This window comes from Rattus norvegicus, chromosome 17 (genome assembly GCF_036323735.1).
Source record: "Rattus norvegicus strain BN/NHsdMcwi chromosome 17, GRCr8, whole genome shotgun sequence".
NCBI classification, from domain to species: Eukaryota; Metazoa; Chordata; class Mammalia; order Rodentia; family Muridae; genus Rattus; species Rattus norvegicus.
This window is the reverse complement of record NC_086035.1, coordinates 4,801,044-4,810,797: the sequence shown is the minus strand read 5'-3', so window position 1 is coordinate 4,810,797 and position 9,754 is coordinate 4,801,044. Positions and strand designations below refer to the sequence as shown.

General features: G+C 46.0%; 1 long non-coding RNA gene across 1 annotated transcript; it reads right to left on the bottom strand.

Moving 5' to 3' along the window:
- Positions 1–4,320: 4,320 nt before the first annotated feature.
- LOC134482802 (uncharacterized) lies at positions 4,321–9,311 on the bottom strand. The gene is made up of 3 exons (XR_010059355.1): positions 8,849–9,311; positions 6,029–6,152; positions 4,321–5,005 (listed from the first exon to the last, which is right to left on the bottom strand). It is a non-coding gene; the product is annotated as an uncharacterized LOC134482802 (long non-coding RNA).
- Between the last annotated feature and the right edge of the window lie 443 nt (positions 9,312–9,754).

The window sequence follows — 9,754 nt, the reverse complement described above, 5'->3', positions numbered from 1 at the left end:
GCTTTTTGACAAATACTTTGTCTCAGCAACTGATAGCCCACTGGAGTGAGTATGGATTAGGTGGTTGAACCACAGGAGTTTTTCTCATCAACAAGGATGAGCAACATCTGTCTGTAGCAGACATATTTATCATCTATCTACCTGTCTGTCTATGTATCTATGTATCTATCTATGTATCTATGTATCTATCTATGTATCTATCTATGTATCTATCTATCTATCTATCTATCTATCTATCTATCTATATCTATCGATATATATGATATTATATATAACCTAATGATGAACTGGATGGCTAGGTGGGTTATACAGATTACCCCTTGGGGACTCGAGATTGGCAGTGTGGCCAGGTAGTTTGCTCAGGAGTATGTTCTCTCCATTTGGACATGCCTGAATGAAAAACATTTTTGGTTTTATTCACTCTTACATGAAACCTACTTAAACAAACGATCAAACAAACCTGACTTAGCTGGAATTACAGAGGGTTGCTGGTTAATTTTGCCAACATGACCAGAGTTGGAATTACAGAGTAGGCACAGGTCTGGGTATGTTTTGAGGGCGTTTCCAACATGGCTTAGCTGAGCCAGGAAGACCCATGTGTAAATGGAACAGCACATGAGGGTCCCAGAGGAGATAAAAAGGGCAAAGGGAGATAGCATGGTGTTCTTGTTCTTGGCCTCCTGGTTGCAGCCAGAGACGGGTCCACCCCCTGCACTTTCCTGCCACTGTGGAGCGCATGGCCTCCCTAAGGCTGCTTCCTGCTGAGTATTTCTTCAGGACATCAGGAAACGTAACCTAATCACGGTAGGGGACAAAGAAAAGATTTTTAAACCACCAGAGTGAAAAAGCTCGAGTTCTGCATTGTAATCTTCCAAGTGTTCTGTCCTTCTAAACGAACTAAACGAACGCTTACTGGCTCTGTCTGATGAAGTTTGTAACCATCTCTGCTCCCATTTAAAACAGAAGGACGCACGGACAGTCAGTCCTTACTGTGCAGAGCCGGGAAGTGGTTTGCTGTGGTGCCTGGGAGAGAGGACAGACTGAAGAACTCCCAAGCAGAGAGAATGCAACTTAGATGGAACACTGGCTTTCACTGAAAACATTGCCACCTGATAGGACCGAGAGCTCCAGTTTGCCAATGTCATGTGTGACTGCCCTAACCTCAACATGGTGATGTTTGTGAGCCTTTGGGAGACAGTCAGAGTACAAGGAGGTCACCAGAGTCAGATGAGACTGGGTCCCTTTAAAGAACAATTTCTGCCTGTCTGTCCATCTGTCCATCCATCCATCTGTCTGTCTCTTATTCTGCCTGCGCACACTGAGGGACATAGCAAGAAGGGCAATAGCTGTTTGCAAACTTGGAACTGACTGCACAGGTGTCTTGGTCACCTTGCTAGTCCCGAGGTACTGTGGGAAACAGAGCTGTGCTGCTTAAGCACCCTGGTGGGGGCTATTTTGTATGGGACCTGAGAAGACCAAGATAGGCTCTTATTTCTGTCTCTGTCTCTCTCTCTCTTTCTGTCTCTGTCTCTCTTTGTCTCTTTGTTTCTGCCTCTGTCTCGGTTTCTCTGTCTCTCTGTCTCTTTCTCTCTCTGTCTCTCTCTGTTTCTCTGTCTCTCTGTCTCTGTCTTTCTCTCTTTATCTCTTTGTTTCTGCCTCTGTCTCTCTGTCTCTTTCTCTGCCTCTTTGTCTCTGTCTCTCTCTCTCTGTTTCTCTGTCTCTCTGTCTCTGTCTTTCTCTCTTTGTCTCTTTGTTTCTGCCTCTGTCTCTGTTTCTCTGTCTCTCTGTCTCTCTGTCTCTTTATCTGTCTCTCTGTCTTTGTCTCTGTCTCTGTCTCTCTGTTTCTCTGTCTCTCTGTCTCTCTCTGCTTCTCTGTCTCTCTGTCTCTGTCTTTCTCTCTTTGTCTCTTTGTTTCTGCCTCTGTCTCTGTTTCTCTGTCTCTCTGTCTCTCTCTGCTTCTCTGTCTCTCTGTCTCTGTCTTTCTCTCTTTGTCTCTTTGTTTCTGCCTCTGTCTCTGTTTCTCTGTCTCTCTGTCTCTCTGTCTCTTTATCTGTCTCTCTGTCTTTGTCTCTGTCTCTGTCTCTCTCTCTGTTTCTCTGTCTCTCTGTCTCTCTCTCTGCTTCTCTGTCTCTCTGTCTCTGTCTTTCTCTCTTTGTCTCTTTGTTTCTGCCTCTGTCTCTCTATCTCTTTCTCTCTCTGCCTCTCTGTCATCCTCAGAAGAGTTTATTTTACAATTTTAAGAGTAAATTACCAGGTATTTAAATATATACCCTCAAACTCCGGGGCAAGGCTGGGGCAGAGAGGATCAACCGTAGTACTCGGTGGCTCGTTCCATGGTCCCATGTACTTAGCATGGCTCCTTGGGCCACTCTGGGAAAGGAGCAATTGTTCTTCAGAATTACACATCTATATGAAGGGAGCTTCTGAACATAAAATGAACAAACGTTTACATTTTATGGTAAAGAACTGTGGAATTAAAAAAAAACCTTATCCTTATTTATTTTTGAAATTCAATTGATTTTCATCACACACATGCATGATTGGTGTCCTGGAAGGTCAGGAAAGTTGTTGGATCCTCTGGAATTAGAGGTACTGATGGCGGTGAGCCACCATGTGGGTGCTAGGAACTGAGCTGGGACCACCGGAAGAGGGTCAAGTGCTCTTAACCACTGAGAGTCTCTCCAGCCCTGAGAACTTCCCATTGTATATGTCATTGTATATTTACAGTGAACCGTCATTGACATCTTCTGTTTGCCAGAATCCTCTGCTGTGCAACTTATAGATAACAGCCTATCTATGGGCCTCAGGAGCCCTGCATAGCTAAGAACTCAGATGTGCCCTGAAAAGCCACCACACACGTGTGTGTAAGTGTCTCAGAGTATAGGTAACTAGACGTGTGCAAATGTGTTTATCTAAAGGGTGCCAGTTAACTTTATACAGACAAATTCCTACTCCCCGACTCCCAAAACATGTCTAATGAAAAGAGTGTTGAGCCTCCTGTGGAAAGACAGTGGCTGCAAACCGAACTCACCCTGAACCATGCTGTAAGCATCGATTCTGTTACCCAGGCACTGGGATGCCTGACTCTATGGCTACGTGGCTAGATATCTGATGTACCTGTGTTCTGATTTGTGTTCCTGTTGAATATTATTTTGGAAAGAGCTTAGCCAGAACCATGTTAAGAAGGTGTAATTGTGATATTTTAAGAAAAAATTATTTTCTTATTTTAGGTGTATGGGTATTTTGCCCACACATATGTCTGTGTACCATGTGCGTGCCAGATGTCCAAGGAGACCAAAAGAGGGCATCGGATCCCCCAGGACTGTCAATCATCACGCATCCTGACAGGTGGGTCAACAGTTATGAGGCCTCCATTTGAATTTGCAATCTCTGGCCGCCTTGATGGTGGCTGTGTTAAGGTGGTCTGGTCCTGAGTCGTAGCAATTGATTAACAGCCTCTGGTAGTGCAATCGAGGGAAATGGTTGAGCTATTCCCTTTTCAGACGGGCAGGGCTTTTCCTATGCTTTCATGGCGTTTCCGGTGCTTTCATGGCATTTCTGGTGCACCGGTGTCCCTTTGCTCAATGGTGAGAAACTGGCCTTACATCAGCTTTTTACTCCCAAATAACGGAACTAGCTTACGGAGAAAACGCAATGTGCCCATCAAGTGCCTGAGGAGGTGGCTTGGCCAGCCAAGTGTCATCCACACAATCTCGAGAACATGGGTTTGATTCCTAGTGCCCATGCGCCTGGGTCTGGTGGTGCATGCTTGGGAGCGCAGTGCTGGCCAGGGGGTGATGGGAGTGGCATTCCTGAGGCTTGCCTGTTCTCTGAATTGCAAGAGGGTTCATGGATGTGACGGTTTAAATGGCAATGTCTCCTCACTGGCTCTGTCATTTGAACACTGGGTTTCCAGTTGGTGGCACTGTGGACTCGATGGGGGTTGTACATCACGGGGGTGGTGGTGGGTTTCAAGGTTTCAAAGCATGAAGCCATTCCCAGTTTGCTGTCCTCACTTTGTGCTTTCAGTTGGAAGATGTGAGGCCTTGGCTTCCTGCTCTAGACACTGTGACTCCATTCTGTTATCATGAATGCCTAGCCTGTGGAAGCCATAAGCTCAAATAGGTCATTCTTTTTTTTTTTTTACCCCCATCTTTATTAAATTGGGTATTTCTTATTTACATTTCAAATGTTATTCCCTTTCCGGGTTTCCGGGCCAACGTCCCTCTAACCCCTCCCCCTCCCCTTCAATATGGGTGTTCCCCTCCCCATCCTCCCCCAGTTACAGCCCTCCCCCCCAACAATCCCATTCACTGGGGGTCCAGCCTTGGCAGGACCCAGGGCTTCCCCTTACACTGGTGCTCTTACTAGGATATTCATTGCTACCTATGAGGTCAGAGTCCACGGTCAGTCCATGTATAGTCTTTGGATAGTGGCTTAGTCCCTGGAAGCTCTGGTTGCTTGGCATTGTTGTTCATATGGGGTCTCGAGCCCCTTCAAGCTCTTCCAGTTCTTTCTCTGATTCCTTCAACGGGGGTCCCATTCTCAATTCAGTGGTTTGCAGGTCATTCTTTTTATCAGTTGCCTTGGTCATGGTGTTACCAGAGCAACAGAACAGTAACTAACTGCAGTTGATAAAGGCACTTGCTGCTGAGTCTGACAACCTTAGTTCGAGTCCCTAATCTGACATGGGAGAGGGAGAGGACGGACTTCCGCACGTATGAAGTGGCATGCCTACCCATGCACATGTGAACAAACTAAAAGCAAGGTGAGGTCTCTAGAGAAACAATGCCTGAAGCTGACCTCTGGCTTCTACATGCATGTGAACATGCATGTGTACATGCGTGTGAACACCCTTGTGTGCCCCACCGGGAGCATATACCCCCATCACCTTCCCACACAGTATACATGATACTTACACACACTAGCCTGAAGCCTGTGTTTTTCTTGCTGGAACCTCAGGGCCTTCAAGGGCTCGGAATCCATTTCTGCTCTTGTTTGATACCTGCTGGGAAAATCCCCAAAGCTCTGTCTTACATATTTCACAGCTGCTTTGGCCTTGGCCTTTTTTCACCAAATGAGCAGAGAGACTCTGGTCGTTCTCCATGCTCTCTGACCTGGAGGTTTTCGATCTTGGCTCTGTGCGATTGTTGTGGCTCTTCTGGAGCCAGCCATGGTCCTTCCATTCCGGGTTCTCTTTTACCTCCTGAGTTTCCCTGGAGAACTTAACCCCATTCATGTAGGACGCTGCCTTATTTCCACTCTGAGGAATGTGTGCCTCTTTCTCCTGACTTTTGGTAAAAGGAAGCAGAGGCTACAACATGCATAGATAGGGCCCAGCTTGTTAGTACAGCTTCCAGGTCCTTGCTGCTGGGTCCTCGTGCCGCCCCTCGCCGTCTGAGTGATCTCCGTGTAGTTGTTTCCAATGACTGCTTTAGAGACAACCTTTCTGTTTTGAAATATTCTTTCCTGTTTGCAAACCAGCCTTTCTTAAAAGCGGGCTGCTGCCTTGCACTAACTTATTCCACTTTGACAATAAGAGGTCTTGTTTTCCTAGGATTCTTTTTCAAAACCCAAGAATTGAATTTTCAGAAATGCCAAACCACATTTCATCCTGACTAATTTGTCATGTGGGCTGGCTTCCTGCTACAAAATCAGCATGGATTTTTCTCCCTCCTTTCTGTTTTTAAAGAGATAGAATGGAATGATTTTTAACAGAGACTCAGTTCTGCTTTTTCAATATTCTAACATAATCCTGCCACTCCGTGGTGTCCCCAAGACAGACCTGGAACTAAACTTCAAGCTTCTTTTCAAACTGGATTTGGGAGAACAGGTGTTCCTGCCTGCGGTGGGCAGACAGATGTGGCTGCATTCCTGGGCTTCTCCATGCTGCAGCAGGAAGCATTCCTGAACCCCGGGGACTGCTTTCTCAAAGTTATCTGGGAAGGGAAGGGAGTTAAACCTAGCCATCATCCAGGTTCCCCAGTTAGCTGTGAGAAGGGGGTCTGCTATTGTGTCTAAGGGTTACCTTGGTTTTTCCAGGGAAACATCCTTGTCCCAAGAGTGAATCTTAGAAGGCAGGGCTCTTAGCAGTCTTCCTTCTGGTCCCCATGGTTACGGAGGTATTAGGGAAATATTGCGGAAGGCATCTCCTGCCAGGAGTGAGAAGAAACTGGGACACAATTCTGTTTTGTTTTTAAATAAATAAAATTCGTAACATAGTGATGATTTTATGTACGTTAAAAAGTTTTGGGTTTTTCTGTATGTCAGTTTGTGTGAACGGTTGCCACATGTGTGCAGCTGCCTGTGGAGGCCAGAAGAGGGCGCTAGATTCCCCCTGCAGCTGGAGTTATGGGTGTTTGCGACTCAGCCACGTGATTTGGGTCCCTGAAACTGAACTCTTAAAGAGTAGCTGATATTCTCAATAGCTGAGCCTCCTCTCCAGCAGATATATTTTTTTAAAAGATTTATTTATTTATTTTTATATGAGTACATTGTAGTTGTCTTCAGACACCAGAAGAGGGCATCGGATCCCATTACAGATGGTTGTGAGCCACCATGTGGTTGCTGGGATTTGAACTCAGGACCTCTGGAAGAGCAGTTGGTGCTCTTAACCACTGAGCCATCTCTCCAGCCCCGACATATTGTTTTTGACAAACAATTTAGCATGAACGATCAATTTGCACAGCGCACTCATGCTTGTGTCAAATTTTGCTATCGTGCTGCTTTGTAAGGTTTTTTTTTTTTCCTTTCATAACGCAGTCACAGTGGCACATGCCTTTAATCCTAGCCCTGCAGAAGCAGAGCAAATGGATCTCCTTGAGTTCAAAGCCAGCCTGGTTTACCTAGTGAGTTCCACCCCAGCCAGGGCTACACAGTGAGTCTCTGACTCAAAAAAAGTAACAAAATGAAACAGATAAGCAAAAAGCCAACCAAGAGAACAAATAGAAAGATCAAATCATCTTTCCATGCCCACCAATGTGTTTGTTTTTGACAGGGCCTCCTGACACCCAGCATCGATGTAGATCTGTAGATCAGGCTGAGCTTGTACTTGTATATAGCCCAGGGCCATCATCTTACTGCAGCCTCCCAACTGCTAGGATTGCAGCCATGTGCCGCCGTGCCTGGCTTTTAAATACGTTGGTAGACATCATGAGCATGCATCATTAAGGGCGCTGACCTACAGATATTTCTATGTACAAGAGAATGTTGGAAACGATCCTTTTCTTTGTTTTTGTAACACTCCTTTAGGAAGGGTGATTTCTATTTCTGCAGATGTAGAAATAAAGTTTCATAGATGTGAGAAACGAAGTTGTAAAAACAAGGTTTTGAGAAACACATCTGGTGGTCAGGATACCTATGACAAACTTGTGACCTTTCTGAGAGATACATCTGACGTCAGGATGCCCAGTGATATGATAAAATTTTGGTGATCAAGATTCTGACTAAGGTAATTAAGCGATAACAACTGTTCTCAGAAAGACCCCCTACCCCTTCCTGTGGTAAATCCCGAGAACAACCACAAGATGTCATCCTGACCCTGCCCGACCACCCAGTTCACCCCCCCCCCCAAGGGATGTGCCAATTTAGCCCTTTCCCAGTGATTCTCCAAGGCCAGGTGTAGGGCTGGATGAGGAAAGTGACCAACTGAGCCAAGAACATCCCCTTGAGCAGGTCAGCCAATACCTGACCAGATCCTTTGTCCTGTGTACCACCAATGAGAATAGGCCAGCTAACCCTGTTGCTGAAGTCTGCCCTCTGTAAGGAATAAAGGTTGTGTGCTTTTTGGGTTTGGGGTTGCCTCTTCCTGCATGGATGTGGATTAAAAACCTCATACCCTCTTGCTATTGCAGTAGTCACTTTGTCAATCTGTGCTCTCTGGGTTGTGCTTCTCTCTTTTTTTTTTTTTTTTTTTTTTTTTTTGGTTCTTTTTTTCGGAGCTGGGGACCGAACCCAGGGCCTTGCGCTTCCTAGGCAAGCGCTCTACCACTGAGCTAAATCCCCAACCCCGTGGGTTGTGCTTCTGATGTAGGGCCACTGTGGGGTCTTACAACAAAGAAACACTGGAGGAAGATTAGCCCAAATACATATCTCTGTGGTTTTGCCTCCGCAGATGGAATGTTCTGGATTTTTGGGTTCTTTCTATGTGCCTCCGGGAGCCCCTTCGGAGGTCGCCACACAGGCCCCTCTTAGGTACTCCGAGGCACCTGAGCGCCTACATCACCTGATGCAGCTTGAGCTTGGTTTAAGCAACCTGTCTTACGGCTATCACAGCTATAGTCTTCCCAGAAGTCCATGAGCGCCAAAATAATTAATTTGAGCAGATTTTCCTAAAAATAGTACAGTTGGGAGCAAATATAAAGATGCATTTATTTGTTTTGTGTGTGTGTGTGTGTGTGTGTGTGTGTCTGAGTACATGCGTGTGCACCACACTTGTACAATAGCCAGGGAGACCAGAGGAGGCGCTGGATGCCCTGGAAATAGAGTTCTAGGTGGTTGTTGGTCTTCATGTGGATGCTGGAAACTGAATTCAGGTCCTGGCTTACAGTAGCAGCAAGTGCTTCTAACCACTGAGCCATCTCCCCAGCCCTGAGAGCAGACACTTGTGTGTCTTAGTCACTGTTTTATGTCTGTGAAGAGTCACCATGACCATACATAAAGACAGCCTTTATTTGGCACTGGCTTTCAATTTCAGAGACTTACACCGTTATCATTATGACAGGAGCATGGTGGTACACAGGCAAAAAAACAAAAAAAAACCAAAAAACCAAAAAAAAAACCCCAAACCAAAACCAAACCAAAACAAAACAACAACAACAACAGAAAAACCAGACTGGTATTGAAGTACCTGAGAGTTCTACATCTTGATCCACAGGCAGCTGGGAGGCAGAGGAATAGGCCTGCTATGGGCTTTTGAAACTTCAAACTCCAACCCAGTGACACACCTCCTTCGACAGGGCCACACCCACATCAACAGGGCCACGCCCACGTCAACAGGGCCACACCCATGCCAACAGGGCATGCCTGCTCCATCAAGGCCACACCTCCTCCAAGAGGGCCACGCCTCTAATTCTTTCCAATAGCATCACTCTCTGATGACTAAGCAGTTAAATGGCCAATGGGGGCCACGCTTATTCAAACCACTGCAGTGCGTTTCCTCTTTTTGCGTAGAGTAAGAAAATCGTGTGGTGTCACTGTTTTAAAAATTGTTTATCTGGAGAGATGGGTCAGCAGTGAAGGTCAGGTACTGTTCTTGCAGAGGGCACGAGTTCAGTTCTCGGTGCCTACACGAGACAACTTAAAACCGTCTGTAAAACTCTCTGGTTTCTGTGGGCACTACCCATGCACATGGTTCACGTAAGCTCATAAAGGCATACATTTAAATAAAAAAAAACTCTTAAAAAAGCAAAAAGCCGGGTGTGGTGGCGCAACGCCTTTCATCCCAGTTCTTGGGAGGCAGAGGCAGGTGGAACTCTGAGTTTTAAGGCCAGCCTGGGCTACAGAGTGAGTTCCAGGACAGTCATGGCTACAAAGAGAAACACTGTTTCAACAAAACAACAAAACCAAACCAAAACAAAAAGAAGTTCAAAGCCATCAACGGTGGATTATGAATCGTGTTCAGCCAGTTTTTTTGCACCCCTCTACCCCCACTGTCATCAAATATCCAAGGTTAAAGATTAATTCTGGAGGCAGCTTTGGGGATTTCAGCCCTCAGTTGGTTGGCCGGTTTCTGCCTGTTGATTTTGAGCCTGTG